The sequence below is a fragment of the Papio anubis genome, chromosome 8 (assembly GCF_008728515.1).
Source record: "Papio anubis isolate 15944 chromosome 8, Panubis1.0, whole genome shotgun sequence".
NCBI classification, from domain to species: Eukaryota; Metazoa; Chordata; class Mammalia; order Primates; family Cercopithecidae; genus Papio; species Papio anubis.
This window is the reverse complement of record NC_044983.1, coordinates 130,017,294-130,040,847: the sequence shown is the minus strand read 5'-3', so window position 1 is coordinate 130,040,847 and position 23,554 is coordinate 130,017,294. Positions and strand designations below refer to the sequence as shown.

Here is a 23,554-nt window from a genome sequence, read left to right as displayed (position 1 = left end):
ACTTTCATGAGTTTTGATGGACAATGTTGTTTGTCGCTCCAATAGTCAGTCCCTTCTCCCTTGCTAACATGACTGCTTTTATTTGGGGCAGTGATGTGCCGTGGATCCTGGATCCTGGATCCATCATGATTCATGGCATATCATTGCCCCAAAGGTGGAGCACCATATCACTGGTGCCCTGAGGTGGAGCACCAAGGTGGAGCACCAGTGGAACACCACCTTGAGGTGGACCACCACATCATGCTTTTATTTGGGGCAGTGATGTGCCATGGATCAGGATGGATCATGATCCATATCAGTCAAAGGAATCCTTGATGGAACATTTGCTCTCCCAGCCCCCCATGCAACTAAGGCTGGTCTTGTAACCCAACCCTGGCCAATGAGATATAAGAACACATTTGCTGATATGTTGTCAGAGACAAGTTGTCTCCCAGTAAGAGGAGAACCAGCTTTTCCATTCCATGTCTTTCTTTTATTTCTGTCTTGAACATGGTTATGTGCAGACACAATGGCCAGGGCCGTGAAAAGCCATTTTGCAAACATGAGGCAACAAGCCTAGGGACAGCAAGTTTAGGCAATAAGCCTCCTCTACCCTCCCCAAAACAGAACCAAAGATTGTAGCCAGGAGAGCAAGATGCTCAGTGCTCACTCTTAAACCAAGCACAGAGAGGTTAAGTAATTTGCCCAACATCACATAGCTAGTAGGAGGTAAAGTGGAGAGTTGAACCCAAGTGTTTTATTCCCAAATGACTGTTTTGTTTTGTTTCTTCCACTGCATCTTTTTTCTCACCTGTAGTCCTGGTCTCTTCGTACACTCATCCTGGGGGATCATACCCAGGATCATGCTTTCTAGCAAAGAACTCCAAATCTACATTCCCAGCCCCAGGCTAATAAGAGCCAATCCCCGTCACATTTCTGCTGGATGGTCTCAGGCTGTCTTACTAGTAATATCAAGCTCCTATGTCTAAAACTGAACTCATTTATCCTTGCGACTTCAATACTTTTTCCTTCCCTTGATTTAGCTCATTTTGGTTAGTGGAATCCCAAGTCTCCTAGTCGTCACATGGTGTTGAGGACAGAATGTAGGTTTTGAAATCAGAAGAGTTGACTTCAGATTGATCAGCAGTGGGTTGCAGAATCATTGAAAGGGTTGAAGAAATCCATCTCTGTTGAGCTTCCAGGAACAATAACCAAAGCCACAATGCAGACCTGAATTGCCAAGAGAGCTGTTGCCCTCTCTGGTCCCCTTGGGACCATGACTGTATTAGGGAGAGAAATCAGCATCACCAGGAGGCAGCCACTGCCACTGGCAGCTCCAGCCCCAGGACATATCTGCTACAATTCACCCCAGCAAAACAGGATGGCATGTCTGCCACTTATCCTGAGTCTATTTTTTTCTCTCTCCATCAAATCACTGGTACCCTGCAACAGCCCTCAATTGCACTGTCTTTTTAGGTAACATTCTTCTCTAGTGCCAGAGGTATACGAGGAGACAGGAGCATGTCCCCTGTCACCAGTGTCCCATCCCAATTCACTGCCAGTGACAGCGGGACATTGCCAATACCCCACCCACCACAAGTGATGGAATCTTCACTGCCAGCTGGCCAACAAGTAGTTCATCCCTAAAAATCCCATTTTAGAGTGTGCTTCCTAGGATCGCTTCTCTTACCAACCGCCTTAGACAGGAATCCCTGCAAACAGACTCTAAGCTGGAGAGTAGAATGCAGAAAGTTTACTCAAGTGCTTCAGGAAATATGCCTCTAAAGGAGGAAGGAAGGGTCGGGCGTGGTAGCTCATGCCTGTAATCCCAGCACTCTGGGAGGCTGAGGTGGGCGGATCTCCTGAGGTCAGGAGTTTGAGACCAGCCTGTCCAACATGGTAAAACCCCATCTCTACTAAAAATAAAAAAATTAGCTGGGTGTGGTGGCAGGTGCCTGTAGTCCCAGCTATATGGGAGGCTGAGGCAGAAGAAGTGCTTGAACCTGGGAGGCGGAGGTTGCAGTGAGCCCATTTCACACCACTGCACTCCAGCCTAGGTGACAAGAGTGAGACTTTGTCTCAAAAAAAAAAAAAAAAAAAAAAAAGGAAGGAAGGAAGGTGGGAATGGGCAGAGGGAGAAGCTGACTTGTGATTTGGTTGTTATTGAGGCCTTTCTCACCCCAAAGCCTCCACTCACAGCATTCCTACCTGCCATAGAGGCTTTATATACCTTCACATCTGCTGGATTCCGTGGCCGAAGTGCAAGAGCAGCCTGCACAGCAACTGCGCTCGTGGAGCTGCTTCTCACTCCAGGCGTCCCAAACCTGGCAGCTTTCAGGATCCTGCAAGGAGCTCTGGAGCAGTGTTGGCCCTTCACTTGTCCTAAATTGAAGCAAGAAGGTCAGTCACTGGCCCTGGGCTGCCCCTTAGGAGGGAGCAGAACTTCAGATGGGGCAGCCCCCGCCACTGACCACAGTTCCAGAGAGGGGTGCAGCTGTGAGAATCAGCAGGCAGTGTGCCCAGCATCTGGAGGGGGGGCGTCGGCCCTGAAGAGGGATTGGAGGTGGAGCCCCACAGCATCTGCTGCATGTGAGTGTTCACTCTAAATGAAGGAAACAGCACCAGGCTGGAGAACGGGGAGGGCAATGAGTTTGGCCCTGGGACCTGTGTTTGTGTCCCAGTTCCCAGACTTACTCACTCTGTAACTGTGTTCAAGTAATGTCATGTTCCTGAACATTTGATTCCTCATTTGAGTAATGGTTATGATCGTAAGAACACCTTGCCCTGCCTCTGCACGTGGCTAAAGTTAAACCAAATGAGAATCTGGAGGTGAGAGTCCATGATAAAATATTGTATGAGTGTGAGGAGTTCTAATTAATGGGGTCTGATTTCAAAGAAGTGTGCACCAGGGATACGGAGGTCTAGAGTAGAGGTCACTGAGGCTTATGCCAGAGTCTTAGCTGGCAGAGTTTTACAAGGAGGAGGAGAAAGCTGCTTATCTCTGTGCTTCCAGGAAATGAGGACTAGTAGGGATAGAGCCCTAAAGGAAGGAGGAAACTTGGTGAAGAAAGAAGAAACAAAGAAAAAAGAGATGGAATCCCAGTAAGGAAGACGGAGAAGAAAGTGAAGTCAACATTTGTTAAATAACTACCCTGTGCCAGGTGTTAGGCTGGGTCCTTGTACCTGTATTCTCTCTCCGTAAGGGAGATGATTCTCAGAAACTTTTGCTTGCAGGTGAAAGGAAATCCAACTATCTTTTTTTTTTTTTTTTTTGAGATGGAGTCTTGCTCTCGCTCTGTCACCCAGGCTGGAGTGCGATGGTGTGATCTCGGTTCACTGCAACCTCCGCCTCCCAGGTTCAAGTGATTCTCCTGCCTCAGCCTCCCAAGTAGCTAGGATTACAGGCATACACCACCACACCCAGACAATTTTTGTATTTTTTGTAGAGACAGGGTTTCACCATGTTGGCCAGGCTGGTCTTGAACTCCTGACCTCAGGTGATCCGCTCACCTCAGCCTCCCAGAGTGCTGGGATTACAGGCATGAGCCACCACACCAGGCAGGAAATCCAACTATTCTAAGCAAAAAAGAACTCAGTAAAATTCCAGAATTCATCACTATATAATTCATCCATGTAACCAAAATACACTTATGCCACAAAAAAGCCGTTTTTTTTTTTTGTTTTTTTGTTTTTGAGATGGAGTTCAGCTTAGGGTCGGGCGCTGTGGCTCAAGCCTGTAATCCCAGCACTTTGGGAGGTCGAGGCGCCGGTGGATCACAAGGTCAGGAGATTGAGACTATCTTGAGCAACATGGTGAAACCCCCGCTCTCTACTAAAAATACAAAAACCTAGCCGGGCGTGGTAGCGAGCTAGGGGTCCCATATGTTGAGGCAGGAGAATGGCGGAACCCGGGCGGAGCTGCGAGCCGAGATCGCCACGCACTCCAGCCTGGGAGACACAGTGAGACCTCAAGTTAATAAAAAAAAAAAAAAATACACTTATGCCACAAAAGCGTTTTTGTTTGTTTGTTTTTTTTTTTTTTTGAGATGGAGTCTTGCTCTGTTGCCAGGCTGGAGTGCAGTGGCACGATCTTGGCTCACTGCAACCTCTGCCTCCCAGATTCAAGCAATTCTGCCTCAGCCTCCCAGTAGCTGGGATTACAGGCACATGCCTCCACACCTGGCTTTTTTTTTTTTCTTTTTTTTTTTTTTTGTATTTTAGTAGAGACGGGGCTTCACCATGTTGCCCAGGCTGGTCTTGAACTCCTGAGCTTAGGCAATCCGCCTGCCTCAGCCTCCCGAAGTGCTGGGATTACAGGTGTGAGTCACCGTGCCCGGCCCCAAAAGGCTTTTGAAATAAAAAATGAAAGGAAAAAACCCTCATACTTCCTTAGGTAAAACAAACACCAACAGAAAAAAAGGAATCTATTGGCTCAGCAACCAAAAAGGTAAGGCTGGCTTCAGGAATAACTTGGTTCTGGGATTTTTGTGCTATCTCCGAGACCCACACTCCCCATCTCCCATCTCTTGGCTCTGTTCTTTGACTGCCTGTGTTGGCCAAGATGGAGGTCACAGCAGCTCAAGTCAGTGGGGAAAAGGACTTGCTGCATCCTCTGTCATTGCCGAGATCTCACCCCTCAGCACCTCTCATCAGGTCCCACGCCCTTCCTGACCCAGCACCCAAGTCCCTGAGAATATGATGTGCTCATGGGCTCGGGGCCTATTCAGAGCCCATGGGCTGAGGGTTGGTGACAGATGGCTCTTACGGGTGTTTTGAAGAAGGGTGAGTTGGGTGGACAGTCACAGAGGACCACAGCAGCGGCCTTGTACTATTTTACAGGTGAGAAAATTGGCAGCAGGCGAAACTGAGTGACTTGTTTGAGACACATGTTGTCTTAATATCTGTTTGAGGGAATGCTTGATTAAGACGTAGCTGGGAAGGGGCAGTCCTGGAGTTGGACATGCAGTCTGTGTGATCGGCAGCCAATGTTTGTATTCCATGCTGTCTACTGACTGGATGACCTTGGCCTAATCACCTACCCCTTTTGACCTTGGTCCCCTTATCCAGCTCTGAAATTTGACAACTCTCCTTTGAGGAAACTTATGACTAGATGAGCTATAAATTCAGTAATGTCATAACTGTTGCCAAATAACCTGCTTCTCTTTCTCCTCAGTATTTGTTCTAAGTGAGGGTAAACACAGTTCCGCTCGGGCATCATCTGATGGTTTATGTTCCCTTCGGTTTATTTATTCACAAGGACTCTGTTTCTCATCGTGCCTGTAGGCGATAATGGATGCTTTGGCCTGGAGCATGTAGTTCATTTAGCAGTTCAAATCCTCTTCCTTTTTCACCCTGCTTCCCCAGTGACCATTGTTCTGGGCTTCATTATAAAACAAATACTTGTTTCCACTATATTGACCCCAAATATTTCGTCAATTCACTTGTGTTACTGAAAGCCAAGTGTTGATTCAGGCTGGGACAAACAAAGGCTACTTTGTGAGGCTGTGCTGCAGACAGACCAGCCAGATTACCTTGTGCAGGACTGGTTGTTTTTTCATTTTCAAAAAGGCAGTGTCTTTTTAAGCGTAGTATCTTAGTGGCACATAATTACGCCACACTAACAAATAGTCTGTTGTCATTTTAATCTATATTTACTTCTAGTATTGTCTGTTTTTTCACTGTATTTATATAGTTGTAGTGTTATATAGCTATAATTTAATATTTTGTTTATTTTACTTCATAGATTTTTCCATTCTGTGAACCTGGACTTCACTGTTCTCATTGTCACATTATACTCAACAAGCATTTATTGGTTCATTCAGAAACTCTTTAGCTAGTAACTACTTAACTATTCCAATATGAGTTACATCCAGTTTTTATCATCATAAATAATATAATAAATGTATTTGGACACATACCTCTCCTGATCTTTTGGATTATTTTCCTAGGATAAATTCCCAAAAGTAAGATCATTAGGGGGAGAATTTAAATAGCTCTTAAAGCTAACAGCCAATCATGTGTGAGTGTGTCAGTGAATCTGTTTCCTCATGATCCTAGTCATTGTTAGGCAGGGATCTAGACCCAACATGGCGGCGCCACCCGGCGTAGCAGGCCCTTTGTTCGAGACTTCCCTTCCTCTTTGAACACACCCGCAGACTTGCATACGTCAGAGGTTCCGGCTGGGCAACCACACTCCCCCATGACCTGCAGCTCACCTGCATTCCACAAGTTTGTAAACAGCAGTTTCGGTTAACAGTTTCCAAATACCCCTTCCTCGTGACCCTTACTCAACTCCTGCCCTAGTAGTTTCAAGACCCCCCAGGCCCTGTTTGTACAAACAGCTTCCCTACCTCTCGGGCTATAAAAAAGCCCCTACCCTCCTCCCTCAGCGTGACTTCCTCGGCCTGCACCTTTGGACCGAGGAACCTCGCCCGCGAGTCCTAATAAAGGCCATTCTCACTGCCATTTGCCTTGTGTCTTCATTCCCAGTTTGGCTCCAGCCTCAGTTTACCTTTACAGTCATGAGTTATAATTCACCTTTTTTGGCAAATACAGGACTCCTCCATGAACTGGCTTTTGCCTGTCTCTCCCTTCTAATTTCCCAACAATCCCCAACTTTCTCTTCTATTCTATCACCTTCCCTCCACCCCCTCAAAATATGTAGGTTTTTTTGGTTGCTGTTGTTGTTATTTGGTTGGTTGGTTTTGTGCTGTTTTTTAGGGACAGGGACTCACTCTGTAGCCCAGGCTGGAGTGCAGTGGTGTGATCACACCTTACTGTAACCTTGAACACCTGGGCTCAGGCGATCCTCCCGCCTCAGCCTCCTGAAAAAATAGGTAGTTTTTTACACACAGAATACCTTGTTTTGAACATGAACTTCCTGTTACCATAGGTGCTCTACTGGAGCAAGACACTGGATACCAAAAGCTGCTATCAACCATCATCCCTTTGCTCAGTGTTATGGACTGAATTATATCTTCCCCCACCCCCAAATTCATCTGTTAAAGCCCTAACCTCCCATGTGATGGTATTTGGAGATGGGGCCTTGTGGAGGTAATTAGGTTTAGAGGAAGTCCTGAGGGCAGGGCCCTTATGATGGGATTATAAGAAACACCAGAAGACATGCATGCTGGCTCACGTGCATGCCCTCCCTCTCTGCTATGTGAGCACACTGCATAATGATGGCTGTACACAAGCCTGGAAGTGAGTTCTCACCAGACATCAAACCTGCCAGTACCTTGATCTTGGACTTTCCACCATGCAAAACTGTGGGAAATAATGTCTTTTGTTCAGGCCACCCAATCTGTGGGATTTTGTTATAGCAGCCCAAGCTGACTTACACACTCAGGATCCATCAGTCTTAATATTTGCGATGTTATTAGATAATTAGTTATCTAAATAGATCATTTAGAATTTGTTTCCACATTTCTTACTTGCTTTTCATGACAGTCTTGTAAATATCCTCGTTTTATAGAACAATAATGGTCAATAGAGACATCTGGAGAACTCTAAGTTGTTCAAGATGGTTCAAGGGCGAGGGTGCCATGTGAGGTAAGTCACTGGACAGAAGAGAGGATTGCAGAGGCTGGCACATGTAGGGCCTTTTGTGGCAGTTTCAGGAGTTGGACTTTTGACCCACAGAGGCTGGTGTTTGAAAGGTTTCAGGAAAGGGGTAACATAGATTAAGATGTTAGAGAGAGCTCAGACAGCAGTGTGGGATGGGCAAGGCAGAAAGCCAGGGTCCCAGCTAGGAGATCTGCAAAAGTGAGCAGTGATGAAGGCCTGAAAGAATACAAAGTACTAGGAATGAAGGAGGACAAAGTTAAGGAAGATCTTAGAGTTGATCCTCATTTGGTAGAGGAAGAAATTGAGGAGTGAAGAGAAAAAAAGAAACGTGCCCAGGGCACTCCAGCTAGTTCAAGAATTCAAAAAACATGTATTGAATCTACCATGAGCCATGTGGATTCCCTGGTGTGCAAGGGACATGTTCTCGTTTCATAGTTTATTGAGGGAAATGGTCTTCTGTAGCACTGGGCTTTGAATGAATCAGCTTCCTCTGGAAAGAGTTGGGTTAGGCTAATGCAACCAAACTCATGCTACTTCTCTCTCTCTTATTTTTTCCAGGTCTGAGCTTCAAACCATGTCCAGGTCTCCTTTTCTAGGGATTTTAAATTTTTCAGGCAGCCCAGTCTATCTCAGTCCCCAACTGCCTTCACATTCCCCCACCTGGTGCTACTTGATCTGTCTTTGCAAGTACAGCCCTACTTCCAGCTCCTAAAATCAATCCTCATGTGAGATAAGAGATTTAAGTAGCTCCAATTACACCTCTCTGGGTCATTTTTACTGTTTTTCAGATTCTGATGTAGTGTTCCGTTCTAATAACTCACATTTTACTGTGGTTCCGGTGTTGGTCACAAGTTCATGCTGCTGTCCCAGTTTTGGACTGGGTCTCTGCCTTGTTCTTGTCAATTCCCATCCTCCTGTCCCAACCCACGTATCCTAAATGGTGTCCTGATCTTGCACTTTTATAAGGGTTCTGAACCTGCTGAGGACCTTTGTGCTTGATGTTATCTGTCCATTAGGATTCCCCAGCACTTGGTCTTGGAGCCCCCTGAACCCATTGAAAAGTGCTAGCAGGATGGGAACCTGTTTTCAGACCACTTGAATCCCAACTCAACTACAGCCTCCTTGCAGCACTTAGAGTGGGAGGGAAGTTTCAAAACCCTGTTTGGTCATTTTGAGTAGGTATATTTCAGGTCCCACCCACCCGTGTTCTGCTCTTTCCTGCTGCAGTTAATTGTTTCAGTCTGGAACCTGAAAAAAAAAAAGTATTTAGCAAGTGTTAAATAAAAATATATTTATTAAAAATAATGTGATTTGCCACATTTACATGCTAAAGAAGAAAATTAAATGGTCATCTTGGTTATTGCAGAAAAAGCATTAGGTGACATTCATTATGTATCTCCTTTGCAGCTAGAAATGGAAAGAAACTCCTTTAATTTGATAAAACATATCAACATAAAATTCTCAGCAAATCTTGTACTACATGTTAAAACATTAAAAGATTTTCCTTTGGTGCATATGTTAATTAGCTTGATTTAGCCATTCCACAATGTGTATATATACATTTTGTTTGTTTGTTTTTGAGACAGGGTCTCGCTCTGTCATCCAGGCTGGAGTGCCGTGGTGCAATCACAGCTCACTGCAACTTCAACATCCCAGGCTCAAGCAATCCTCTCACCTCAGCCTCCTGAGTAGCTTGGACTACAGGCATGCACCAAACGTGCCCAGCTTTACATATTTCAAAACAACATAGTTTAGATGATATATATATACAGTTTTTTAATTTGCCATTTAAAATATATAAATAATTACTTTTTCAAAAAAAGATTTCACTTTGAGATTAGGAGCAAGTCTGTACTTCTAGTCAATGTTGTACTGGAGGGCCTATCCAGTGAAATAAGGAAGACACATAAATATAAGGCACAAGAGTTGTAATGAAAAAACTGTCATTTTTCTTAGATGCTATTATAAATACATTAAAAAATCCAAAAAACTACAGCTAAACTATTACTGATAACAAAAATACCAGTGTACAAAAAATGTTGTATTTCTCTATTCCAGTAAAAACACAGTTAAAAGTAGAATTTAAAAAGAGATACCAATCGTAATATAATTTAAAAAGCATTAATTACTTAGGAATAAATCTATGAAAAGATGCAGAAGTCCTCAAAAGGTGAAAAATTAAAACATACTGAGAGATATTTTTAAATAGCCAAATAAAGGAGTTATACCATGTTCATGGATAGAAAAATGACTATTTTAAAAATGTTTGTTCCTCCCAAACTGATCAGTAGATTTGACGCAACCCCAATCAAAATTCCAATTGATTTTATTTTGTAGAATTTGAGAAGCTACTTTTTGAAGAAAAAGAAAAATGTAGGAGAATTTGTTTTATCAGATATCAAGATACATTACAGTATTTTAGCTATCAAGATGATGTGGTATTTATGCAAAGATTTTAAAAACAGGCTGCAAGTAGTTCCTCTAGAGTATAGAAAATGAAGGGAAAAAATATAATAAAATAAAAATTGACCAGTGAAGCAGAATAGAGAACTTAGATCTCACATACATGGGCTTGATCTATGACAGAAGTGGCTGTAGGTAAAGGATAACATTTGTAATAAATAATAATGGAACAACCGGAAATTGTTCATATTGGAAACGTTGAGATTTTATTCCTTCCTCATACTGTATGTAAAATCAGTTCCAAGTGGATTACAGACTGCTTTGGTTTGAATGTTAGTGTCCCCCCAAAATTCATATGTTGGAGCCTGATACCCAATCTGATGGTGTTGGAAATGGGGCCTTTGGGAGGTGATTGATGAGGGCTCTACCCTCATGAGTGGTATTAATGCCCTTATAAATGAGGTTTCAGCTCCCTTGCCCCTTCTGCCATGTGAATACATAGAAGGCACTGTCCATGAGGAACAGGCCCTCGCCATACACCAAACTTGGTGGCAACTTGATCTTGGAGTTCCCAACCTTCAGAACTGTGAGCAGTAAATTTCACTTGTTTATAAATTACCCAGTCTAAGATGTATTGTTGCAGTAGCTGAATGGATCAAGACAAAGATCTACTGTGAAAGGCTAAATACTAAGCCTTTGAAGGTAGTGTAAGAGAATATCTTAGTAATTTTGGAGTAGACATCTTATGTAGATTAAAAAAACACTAAACACAAAGGAAAAGTTATAAATTGGTTATAGTAAAATTTAAAATTTCCATTATTCAAAAGATGCCACAAAAAGAGTTAAAATACGAGCCACAGAGTGGGAGGACACATTTGTAACATATATAATGTTTTAACCCATTTCCCATTTGCCCTGAGAAATGAGCACTGACAGTAGGCTGCACTGTTTTATTTATTTTTTTTCTGAACAAGAAATAGATTAAAAGGGCTAGCATACAGAATATATGATAAATATTAAAAATACATAAGGCAGAAAACCCGATAGGAAAAAATAGGCAAAGACTTGAACATGTACCTCACAAGAAGAGATATTCAAATGGCCAAAGAACCTATGAAAAGTGCTCAACATCAATGTTAATCACGAGAATGCAAATTAAAATTATAACAAAATACAACTACACATCTGTGATTGGTAAAAATTAAAAAGACTAACAATACTGCATGTGGCTAGGATGTGGAGATTTAGTAACTCATAATCCTGATGATAAGAATGTGAATCAGTAAACTTGCTGTGGAAAACAGTGTCGTGTTGTGTAGTGAAGTTGAACGTTCCATGTTTTTTAGAGATATGCATATGTACATTCACTAAGATAAGTGTAAAAGGATGTCTAAAGCAACATTTGTTTTTTGTAATTACCGAAAACCAGAAACAAACAAAATGCCCATGATATGGTATATTCATACCGTAGATGACAGAAGGAAAATAAGCAATTCCGTTTGAATGCAACAATGTGATGAATCTGAAATGTTGAGGAAAAAAATTAAGTTTCAAAAGAATAATACAATACAGTTCCATTTTTAAACAGTTTAGAACCAAGTAAAACAAATACATACAGTTTAGGGATGCATCCTCAGGTAATAAACCTACAATGAAAAGTGAGGAAATTATTACTATAAAGGGCAAGTGGTTACTTCTGGAGGGTGGAAGGAGAGGGTTGTTATCATAGCAAGGAATAGAAAGAGGACCTCTGTAGTGCTCTTAATGTTCTGTTTCTTGGCCTGGGGGATGATTGCTTGGGTCTTCACTTAACAACCATATGTTAAACTGTACATATAAATTGTATGCACTTGTCTAAGTAATATATCTTAAATTAAAAAATACTTTAAAAACTACCAAAACCCCAGATATTTCTGAAACCCCAGATATTTCTGATATAATGGACAGATCTAACTAGCTGAACAAACTGTGCACACTTATTTTCAGGATAAGCTTTGATTCTTGCTATCCACATTTCAATAATTCTGGACTTCATCAAGACCAAAGCTTCATAAGTAAGTTTTCTAGCTCTTCAGCCAGATATCAATCAAGTGTTACAATGGACAAGTTGAAGAATAGAGTTCTTTAAGGTTGATATGACAAGTTAAATAACTGAACAATTAAAAATTGTTAATCCCTTAATTGAACTAGTATCCACGCTAGTTGGATAAAAGAAAAAAAAGACAGAGACCAGAGACTCTTCAGATTAATTTACATCTTTGGTCTACTCAGACTGTAATATGATGATGATGGCTTCATTATAATAAAAAAGGAATTAGATACACAAAATTACAGGGCTGTTAAAATAGGGAGGAAAAGATTATCTCAAAATAAGAACAAAGAAAAACAAGTGGCCTAGATTCCATCACAGCTGACCTGAAGGTCATGATTTACCTAAATTTGTTCTTCACGGTTACAAGTTCTATAAATGTATTTCACAAGCTTGGTATGTGTATTTGGCTATATTTTGGAGGGATGTGAGTAATAAATAATAGTAGTTAGAGACATTGTTAGGACCTTGCTGATTTGGTATTTTGAATTAAAGGAATAATGTTAAGTATTTTTAAAAAATCTATTAGGAAAAATATTCATATAAGCCAATTATTAATCTATATAAGTTTTCAGAAAGGATGCTTAAACAAGGTTTTCAAACACTCTAAACATCTTTAGACGTCGAGGGCAGTGGCTCTCACCTGTAATCCCAGCACTTTGGGAGGCTGAGGTGGGAGGATCATTTGAATCCAGGAATTTGAGACTAGCCTGGGCAACATAGTGAGACCTCATCTCTATAAAAATTTTAAAAAATTAGCTGGGCGTGCTGGCATGTGCCTGTGGTTCTAGCTACTTGAGAGGCTGAGGTGGGAGGATCACTTGAACCTGGGAGGTTGAGGCTGCAGTGAGCTGTGATCATGCCACTGCACTCCAACCTGGGCAACAGAGCACGACCCTATCTCAAAAAGAAAAAAAAGATCTTTAGAGAAAAGGTATATTCCAGGAACAAATTATAATAGTATCAATCCCTGATAAAACATTAAGCTATGATTTTTAACAGATAGTTTATAATCATTAGTAGTGACTTAAGAATCAGCATGGCTTTTCTAGGAAAAAAGTATTTGTTATTAATCTCATTTCCATTTTAAGGAAATTACTAGGTTCACGAATAAAGGGAATGTCGCAGACATATCATAGCTCAATTTTCACAAAGCGTGGATACTAGTTCAATTAAGGGATTAACAATTTTTAATTTTTCAGTTGTTTAACTTGTCATATCAACCTTAAAGAACTCTATTCTTCAACTTGTCCATTGTAACACTTGATTGATATCTGGCTGAAGAGCTAGAAAACTTACTTATGAACTATACAGATGACTCAGCACTGGAGGAAGAACCAAGACATTGCATTGGAGATTCCGACTTACAGGGATTTGAACATGTTCCAAAAGAGGGCAGAAAGGAAATGAAAACTAGGTTAAAAAAAAAAAAAAAAGTTCAGCAACACAAGGTCAGTATTGAGAGGCTGTGGCTTGACATTAGTTTAGTGGAGAAAGACCCAAAGTTTTAGCCAAGTGCAATTTAAATATGGGCCAACAATGTGATTTGGCTATTTAAAAAGCTAATGTGATTTTAGGGTACATAAACACAGACATAGTATCCATATCAGGTGGGTGATGGTCTTGCAGTGTTCTACGCATTAGACATAGCACAAACAGTCTTCAATTTGGGGTATCTTGTTTTCAGCAGAAAATGATAAATCAAAGATTAACCAGAGGGCAAATAGAATTACAGATGATCAGGAAATCAAGTCATGTGAGGAATAGTGAGAAAACCTAGCAAGATTTAGTCCTAAAGGGAACATGAGAGCTACTGTTAAACATTTGAATGTCTTGCAGAAGGAGGAGGTTCTGTTCATTGATTGGTTGGTTAGTTGCTTTTTCAATGTGCTGCAAAGAGCGGAATTGAGAGGAAATCAATAGAATAGTAGATTCCAAATTAAAGAAGTTTTACACTCAGGGACAATGCAACCTGGAAGGAGCTTTCTTGTAAAGTACTAGGCAGAGTCCCAGAGAGCAGGAAGAGCACAGGCAAAGGGGCTGATGTGAAAAACTAAGAAATTGCCTCATAAATGGTAACCAGCAAGGCTTTGGAGCCAGACAGACTGCAACCAACCCCATCTTTCTATACTAAACAGTTGTGTAACTGAGCAGGCTACTTAACCTCTTTGAGCTTCAGTTTCCGTACTTATAAAATAGGAATAATAATAATAATATACTCATCTCACAGGATGTTTTGGATGAGTAGATAAAGTAATGCTATTATTGGTAACCCTTGAGGAAATTCCTTCAGTGGGACCTTAGATTCCAAACCTGCAAGGCAGCAAGTAAAATCCTGAACCTTGGCTTTTTATGATCTGATAAAAAAAAAAGCCCCTCTGCCTAGAAATCACATTTGCCCATGTTGAACATCACTGTGAAACTGGGGAGTCCGTGGCACTTTTTGCTAACCAAAATAGGTCAAAGAACATTTGATTTCACGTCCGCACTAACTCCTCTTTTCCCTTTCTCTGTCATAGAGAAAGTAATAAAGTCCTAACCCAGCTTTGACCATTATGTCTCCCACCTCCTTATTGGAACATTCACCCAGCTGTAAATTCAGGGCAGAACCTTTCTGCATTCAAAACCAAGCAAACTAGGCCAGCTTTAGGGTCCAGGACTGTCTTAACCATTGCAGAATCCCACCCAGCAAATGGCAAGAGCAGTGCAAGGATACCTGGATTCTGCTTGGTATTGCACATCTCAAGGAGTTAGACCAGGGAAACGCGGTAGACGCAGTAGACAGAATTCCCGGCTCCTCCACCCCTGGTGAACATGCCATATAATTCGCTTCCCTCAAGTGTGAGCAGGGCTGTAAATGTGGTAGATTTCATTCCCACAATTAGGTAAAGGGGTGAAGGGATTTTGCAGATATAATTGATGTGCCAAATCAGTCGACATAGGGTTAATCGAAAGGAGATTATCCTGAGCAAATTAGATGAACTCTTACAAGAGAGTAGGCCCTCCCTGAAGGAAGAGATTTGAAGTACAAAACATTTTCCTGTTGACTTTGAAGAAGTAAACTGCTTTGTTGTGAGGGGGCCTATGTAGAGAGCAATGTGACAAAGAACTCTTAGCCTTTAGGCCGGGCACGGTGGCTCACGCCTGTAATCCCAGCACTTTGGGAGGCTGAGGCGGGTGGATCACTTGAGGTCAGGAGTTCGAGACCAGCCTGGCCAATGTGATGAAACCCCATTTCTACTAAAAATACAAAAATTAGCTGGGCGTGGTGTGGGTGCCTGTAATTCCAGCTACTCAGGAGGCTGAGGCGGGAGAATCTCTTGAACCTGCGAGGCAGAGGTTGCAGTGAGCCAAGATTGTGCAACTGCACTACAGCCTGGGCAGCAAAGCAAGACTCCATCTCAAAAAAAAAAAAAAAAAAAATACAAAAAACAAAAAAACTCTTAGCCTCTAGGAGTTGACATTTGCTTCTGGCCAACAGCCAGCAAGAACAACAGCCTGCAAGAAGAGGGGGGCCTCAGTCATACGGTCATAAGGAAATGAATTCTGCCAACCAGCAGTGAGCTTGGAGGAAGACCTTGAGCCTCAGAGGGGAATGCAGCGCAACTACCCCATTAAAATGGTGAGACCCTGACTAGAAAATTCAGTTAACTCATGCCCGGACTTCTGACCCATGGAAAGTGTGGGATAATAAATTTGTGTTGCTTGCAGTCACTAAGTTTGCAGTGATGTGTTATGTAGCAATAGAAAACAAATGGAGGAGCAAGAAACCTGTTTGGCCTGTCCCTGTCACCATCTTGTGATAGCCACATATTCTATGCCATTGCAATAAGAAATCAGTGTGCCCTTTTGGCCAGAAAGGAAAGGCAGTCTTTTTTAAAAATTATTGTTATTATTATTATTATACTTTAAGTTCTAGGGTACATGTGCACAACGTGCAGGTTTGTTACATGTGTATACATGTGCCATGTTGGTGTGCTGCACCCATTAACTTGTCATTTACATTAGGTATATCTCCTAATGCTATCCCCCCCCTCCCCACTCCCCACAATAGGCCCCAGTGTGTGATGTTCCCCTTCCTGTGTCCAAGTGATCTCATTGTTCAATTCCCACCTATGAGTGAGAACACGCGGTATTTGGTTTTCTGTTCTTGCGATAGTTTGCTGAGAATGATGGTTTCCAGCTGCATCCATGTGCCTACAAAGAACACGAACTCATCCTTTTTTATGGCTGCATAGTATTCCATGGTGTATATGTGCCACATTTTCTTAATTCTGGCAGCCCTGGGTGGAGTTTTGCCTCCCCAGGAGCCTGGCAAGTAGGAAGAAGTGGATAAGTGGGTTCTCTTCTCGCTGTGACTGGGCAGGCTGGTGCCCAGGCCAGGGAGAGACAGATGCTTCTGGGGCAAGGCAACCTCCAAACTCCCTCTTCCCCTCCCCAGGTAAGACTCTGTGAGGCTGTGAAAAGCACTATTTTACAAATAATCAACAGGCTGTTCACAAAGACTTCTTTTTTTTTTTTTTTTTTTTTTGAGACGGAGTCTTACTCTGTCACCCAGGCTGGAGTGCAGTGGCCGGATCTCAGCTCACTGCAAGCTCCGCCTCCCGGGTTTACGCCATTCTCCTGCCTCAGCCTCCGGAGTAGCTGGGACTACAGGCGCCCACCACCTCGCCCGGCTAGTTTTTTGTATTTTTTAGTAGAGACGGGGTTTCACTGTGTTAGCCAGGATGGTCTCGATCTCCTGACCTCGTGATCCGCCCGTCTCGGCCTCCCAAAGTGCTGGGATTACAGGCTTGAGCCACCGCGCCCGGCCCACAAAGACTTCTTAGCTGTTCCCTAAAGTGATTCTTCCAAGAAACACTTTGCTGCAATTAGGTATGTCACTTATAACAATAAGTTGTATATATTTTTAAAGTATAATAACATTTTACTTCATTTATTTATTTTTATTTTTTTCTTTGAGACGGAGTCATGCTCTGTTGCCCAGGCTAGAGTGTGATGGCGTGATCTTGGCTCACTGCAACATCTGCCTCTCGGGTTCAAGCTATTCTCCTGCCTCAGCCTCCCAAGTAGCTGGGATTACAGGTGCCCACCACCAGGCCCGGCTAATTTTTTTATTTTTAGTAGAGACAGGGTTTCACCATGTTGGCCAGGCTGGTCTTGAACTCATGACCTTAAGTGATCCACCCACCTCTGCCTCCCTAAGTGTTGGGATTACAGGCGTGAGCCACCACGCCCGGCACATTTTCCTTAATTTAGATTGGCCTTTGCCATGATTAACCCAAACCAGTGAGGCTTCACAGTCAGTCGTGATGAGACCTGCAAGGGCATAGAGATGGTTTCACCATGTGTTTCAGTCATGGATCGGCCACTTTCTGTGTCGTCTTGGTTATGTGTCACTCTTTCACACCTGTCAACTGGGGTGAGGCAGTTGTGACAGTCCAATGGGACTTTGTGAATGGGCAAGTCTAACATGTACCTGAGACAGAGGTGCACTTGGGGCATGCACTGAGTGGGTGTCCGGCTCCCAGACCTCTGGGTGAGGCGGTGGTGGGAGGGCCCTCCCCTTAGAGCTTGCTGGAGGGGAGCTCAGTTCCTTAACTGCGACCACCACCCAGGGCCCGAAGCGGAGAGCCTGATGTGCTGTGTGATACCCTAGCCCAGCCTCAGAAGGTCTGGGATATGGCATCGGAGCTGAGACCCAAAGGACTGGAGCAGGAGTTAGCTCCAGGAAGAGAGGGAAAGGAGCACAGGGAGCCCAAGCTCACAGATTCGCGGTGCGAGAATGATGAGCTGAGGAATGAAATGAGTGCATGGCAGCAAAGAGCTGAGGAGCTGGGCAGATGCAAGTCTGGAGAGAGGCGGGAGCTAGGTCCTGGAAAATCTTGCCATGTGCTCAGGAATCTGATCAGAGGATAATGGGTGACTTGGAGCATTTTAAAAAGGAGATCAGTGTGACCAGATTGAACCCCGAGGACTGTGATTTTCAAACAGTTCCCCAGAGCGCAAAGTTTCCTCTGGAGTGGGAGAGAGGAGAGGAAGAGGGCTTCATGCTGGCACCTGCACTGCATCTCCAAAGCATTGCTGCTCTCACCTGGTTGACCCGGCGGTTCTGGGAAGGCTTAATTTAGTAAGACAGGTCTCCTTTAAAAGTAAAGCTTGATATAACCTAGATGACTGGTTGATAGATGCAGCAAGCCACCATGGCACATATATACTTAAGTAACAAACCTGCATGTTCTGCGCATGTATCCCAGAACTTAAAGTAAAATTAAAAAATAAAAGAAATGATCTGACACAGCAATAAATAAATAAATAAATAAATAAAGCTTCAAAGATCCTTTTAAGAAAAATTTCTCTGGTTGCAGAGAGGAGACGGGATTGGAAATAGCAACACATGTGGTCCCAGAGGAAAGTGATGGGGCACAGTTCTTGAAAGTGGGGCTGGGGAGAAGTCCGCAGATGGAGAGGTGTTTAGGAGGAGGGGAACTTTGAAGGACTCACTAATCAGAGAGAGGGGATTGAGGAGGCAGAGAAGAAGCGAAGATGTGTCCTTGGTTTTTTTTTTTTTCCGAGTGGCTGGTGGAAAAGTATTGCCATTCCAGCGGCGTCAGGGCTGGAGCATGAGAGGTAAGATTGGTGCAGATGCTGAGTTAGATTTGGGTGTGTTAGTTTTTGGGTGTCAGTGGCACAACCAAGTAGGCAGAGTGTATGAGTCTGGAGCTAAGAAGGAAGGTCTGGACTGGGTGTGGCTTTAGGAGACCTCGGCGTATAGATGGTAATTGAATCCACGGTACACGTCTCTGTTACCCAGGAAGACTGTGCATGGTGAGAATAGAGACATGGGAAAAAGTCCTGGGAAGCATCCACATTTAAGAAACAGCCAGAAAAGAAGAGGCTGGCAAAGTCAAATAAGGTGAACAGTCCAGGGCGTGGAAAGGAAAAGCGAAAACGGTGATGTCACGAGAGCCAAGGAAAAGCGTAAAGAATAGAAGAGTATCAGTAAGAACCCAACACTGCGGAGAAGGTAAGTGCAATCCAGACTCTGAGAAGTGTTTATTTAAAGACAAGAAGGTTGTTGGAGACCCTGGCTGGGGCAGTTTCAGAGAAGTACTGGAGCAGAAGCCAGAGGAGAGGATTTGAGAGGTCAGTGTGAGCCAATGTGAAGATAAAAGATCATTCTTTCAAGAACTGTGTCTATAAGGGGTGGGAGCGAGATGGGGAGTAGGAGCAGGACAAGTGGGGTTGTGTTTTTTGAGAGGTGAGAACTTGGGCATGTTTGAATTCTGATGGGAGGGAGTCAATATAGGTGGAGGGGCTCTGCATTGAAAACACAAATCATAGAATGATTTTTATTTATTCACTTCAGAACTTTCTTGAGCACTTACCCTTTGCAGGGCTTGGGCTCTGTTGGTTATGGGAGAGGGAAAAGGGAGGGAGAAAGGGTGCACATCAAGTTTAATGACTTTCCTACCTGCTCTGAGAAACATATTCAAAGTGGTGTTGACAAGCTGGATCTGGCAGATGAAATGCCACAGCCCCTTTCATCCTATGTTATGGGGCTCAGTCTTCTAGACATTGTTTTACTGATTAGCTTCTTGAGCTTGTTGGTTGGCTGTGCCTAGCCCTGCTGAGGGAGAAGCACATGAACTCTGAGTCTTCGGCAAGCTGGAGGCCAGAGGTCCTTCCAAAGGCCAGAACATTCCATGGTTCTGGAGGCCTGAGGCTAAATTCCATGTGAGCGGCCCTTGTGCTTTGTTTTTTTTCTAGGTTGACCTATCCTGGAGAAGACTTGGGACAAAGCACCACTTATTTTGCTTGTGGACATGACAACAGAAAAAAACATGTGTAAGAGGGGAACTAGGTGTTCTAAACTGTGGTCAAACTATCTGTAATAAAGCTTTGCTTGTTTTATTTAATTTCTAATCTGTTGCAGGCCAATGCTTACTCAAACAGAAAGTTTGAGTAATTAAACCAGTGATTTATTGTTTAGGGACCAGCATTTGTTCCAGGACCACGCTGTGGGTAGCCCACGTTCACTCCCCTTCCATTGACAATGCTCATTCTGGCTCTTTACCCATGTCTAGCACTTAGAATGGTCAAGTGTGTTTGCCTTCAGGCTCTCAGGAGCTCAGTTCAGATGCCACTCCTCCTACGGATTCTACTTCACTCACTCTTCCTAGGGGGGATTGGGTGTCTGCCGTCTGACAGTGGATTTCCATGAGACAAGGGTTTGAGTGTTAGGAGTTTATTGGGAAAGAACCCCAGAGAACATTGGAAAAGGAGTGGGGAGATGAATGAGAAGGGGAAAAGTCAGTAAAGGGATCAACTGAGCAAGCCATCTGGTAGACAGCTGACACTTGGTTCTGCTGGCAGGATTCTGAGAAATAGGGTGGAGACACTCACCTCAGAGTTAGCTCCCCCAAGGCATGAGGAAGCTGGGTATTGATACACCATGGTCATTCATAGGCAGGCAGCTGCTTAGGAGGACATTAATTCCTCCTCACTACCAGCCTGCAGGGCAAAGTGGTCTCCAGTGGCCAGAGAAAGCCCCCAGGCAAGAAATTGCCTGTATCTTCAGTTGAAATTGTGGGGAGTCTTCAGCCTCTGCTACACTCTGCCTCCATCTGTAGTCCCATCAGACCCTATGGTTTCTTTCTGTTCCATGCCCATCATATTGCTTTGTAATTATCTATTTCCTTGTTTATTGTTTATCTCTTTTTCCTAGAGTCTAGGACCTAGACTGGGAGCTCTTTAAGGGCAGAGGCTATATCCTGTATCTCTGCATCTCATTGTGGAGTGTGGTATTTTTCATCCCAGAAGATGAAAGAATGCATGAATCTGGGCCTTCCAACACCTCAGCATGGGCTAGGTTTTATCCTCATTTTAAAAGTTAACAAAATAAGACAGAGAGAGGCTATGACCTGCCCTTGGTTATGAAGCTAACTGGTAGCAGAATCAGATCTCCCAATTCCAAATCCTGGTTCTTCTCATTGATTACAGCTGCCTGCAATTTTCTCTTCCATTTCTTACTCCCATATCCTAGTTCAAGAGCATGCACAAGGACGTGCACGTGTACACACACACACACACACACACATATCTACACACACCACTGAGTGCTTCTCTGTAGATACTTGCTGCTTTGTGTTTTCTTTTGGGCTGGTGGCAAGGTGGAATGAAAAAGTGAGAGTGGTCTTCTAATAGATATTTACAAGTTGCAAACCCAGCTGGGGTCTATGGAGTTATCCATTCTGAGGTGATATAGAATGGCCCCAGATGGATTCACAAGATAAATGGAAGGGAAGGAGAGTGGCCTCAGCTCCGTCCTCTCAAGCCGACCATAAACTCTGTCACCTGGAGTCCTACGCCATCCTGTATCTCCTGAAGGTGTTGCTGATTTGGGGTGACTCTCAGCAGCCTCAGCTGTTTTTCCCCTTGACTGGTTTCCTAAAAGGACCAGGGAAGCTTGCTTCTGAGTGCAAGTCCTGTGCCTTGTCTTACCCTCTCCCCATTGTTCTCTGCTCCACAGCCAAATTGGGCCTCTGTTATTTATTATTTCCTTATCCATGCTTGGATCTCCCCCTGGGCCTTTGCACATGCTGTTCCCTCTGCCTGGAATTCAGCCCCTCTGCTTCCTCCTAGTTACCTTCCCCTCCTCGTTCATTAGCTCTGGTGTCCTTTCTTGAGTGTGCCTCCCCTCTCTGCACCCCTACCTTCCTCCACCCCCTACACCTCATACCCTCTTACCTGGAGCCATCCCACCTCCTTTGTGGCATTCATTCCAGTTTGCAAGTGTATGCATTTGCTGAAGTCGTATCTTTTCAGGACAACGTCCCCTTTTAGAGTCTACGTTTTTGGGAAGAAAGAGCTGTGTCTGGTTTTGTCTAGTACTTCACTCTTGTACATAGTTGGTACTCAAATATTTTGAATGCATGAATGGATCAATGATCAAATGAAAAGCTAAGCCTCACAAGCTCCTCCCAAGATAACCCTTACTCATCTTTTTTTATAGATAATGAGATGGAAACTCAGAAGATTTGGGCTTGCCAAAAGCCCAAGAGCTCATGAGTTGGGACAGCTGCAGAATTCCACCCAGGGCTGCCTGACTTCAACCCCCAAGCTTGGTGATACTGGGAGAGGAGGCTAGGTGGGGCCATTCAAGGAAACTTGAGTCCTATGATGTTTCTTTATTGATGCACACAAAATAATTTAGGTTTCTAAATCATTTTATGTGCATCGACACAAAAAGTAACACTAGACTACAGGAACTGAGATCATGACAAGGTGATTTCAGCCTTGGTATGCCAGTCCTCAAAGGGTCACAAGATGAAGGGAGATTCCCCATGTTTACAATGAAGAGACCTTAATAGTAGCACAATGCAGAGCAATCTCCAGACACACAAAAAAAGATCTCCTGGTCTTTTTGTCTCTCTCTTGAGGAAACTTAACTTCATTGCTCAAATAATTGATGGGATATAAATTAAGCAGGATTGAAAAACCCACCAATCTCATAGACAGTGACTTGGATAGGAGCCGAGAGATAGAGGTTCTGGTTGTAGTTGTATCAGACCTGCCTTATATCACCATCCATGATGCTAGGTTCATCAACTGATGGATTCCCAGGTCCTTCTGATTTGAGGTTAAAATTAATTCATTAGCCTTAGCTCTTCATTATCCCACTCAGGGTACTCCCCACTGCAACCTCTGACCCAGCTAGGCAGTCCTAAGTTTTACCTGCAATAAGGTCCTAAAGATGTGTCCTGAAAATTAAATGTTAGAAAGGGTGCTGTATAACTTAATTACTCTTTGCTTTGTAGACACATGCTTTGACCTTCCCCACTTTTTGTATCCCTTGAACTTCATCCTCCCATCCCCCATGACTGAATACACAGAGCCCTGGCTTAAGTTTGAAGAGCACCAACATTTGGGCTTAGGAAGCTGCTGCTTGTGACCAGCTAGCATCTTACTATTCATGCCAGTATTTTCATTCCCTCCCTGACTCCATTTATTTTCATAAAGTAATAATTGTGGAGGATATAACAGAACTACATTTTTATTTTTATTTATTTATTTATTTTGAGACGGAGTTTTGCTCTTGTTGCCCAGGCTGGAGTGCAGTGGCGTGATCTCGGCTCACCACAACCTCTGTCTCCTGGGTTCAAGCCATTCTCCTGCCTCAGCCTCCTGGGTAGCTGGGATTACAGTCATGTGCCACCACGTCCAGCTAATTTTGTATTTTTAGTAGAGACACGGTTTCTCCATGTTGGTCAGGCTGGTCTGGAAGACCCGATCTCAGGTGATCTGCCTGCATTGGCCTCCCAAAGTGCTGGGATTACAGGCGTAAGCCACCAGGCCTGGCCAGACCTGTTTTTACATTTTAAACAAAAGTTGGTCTAACAGCAGAACCTTTTCTTCAAATGAAAGCCTATGCAGAACCTCAATATACAAGCCAATAAGAGAAGAATGGCTCAGGCCTGACATGGTGCCTCATGCCTGTAATCCCAGCACTTTGGG

At 43.4% G+C, this 23,554-nt stretch overlaps 1 long non-coding RNA gene across 1 annotated transcript; it reads left to right on the top strand.

The window, feature by feature from the left end:
- The first annotated feature begins 15,439 nt into the window (after positions 1–15,439).
- On the top strand, positions 15,440–23,143 carry LOC108587384. The gene is made up of 3 exons (XR_001905938.3): positions 15,440–15,659; positions 18,852–19,064; positions 19,808–23,143. It is a non-coding gene; the product is annotated as an uncharacterized LOC108587384 (long non-coding RNA).
- Positions 23,144–23,554: the final 411 nt, after the last annotated feature.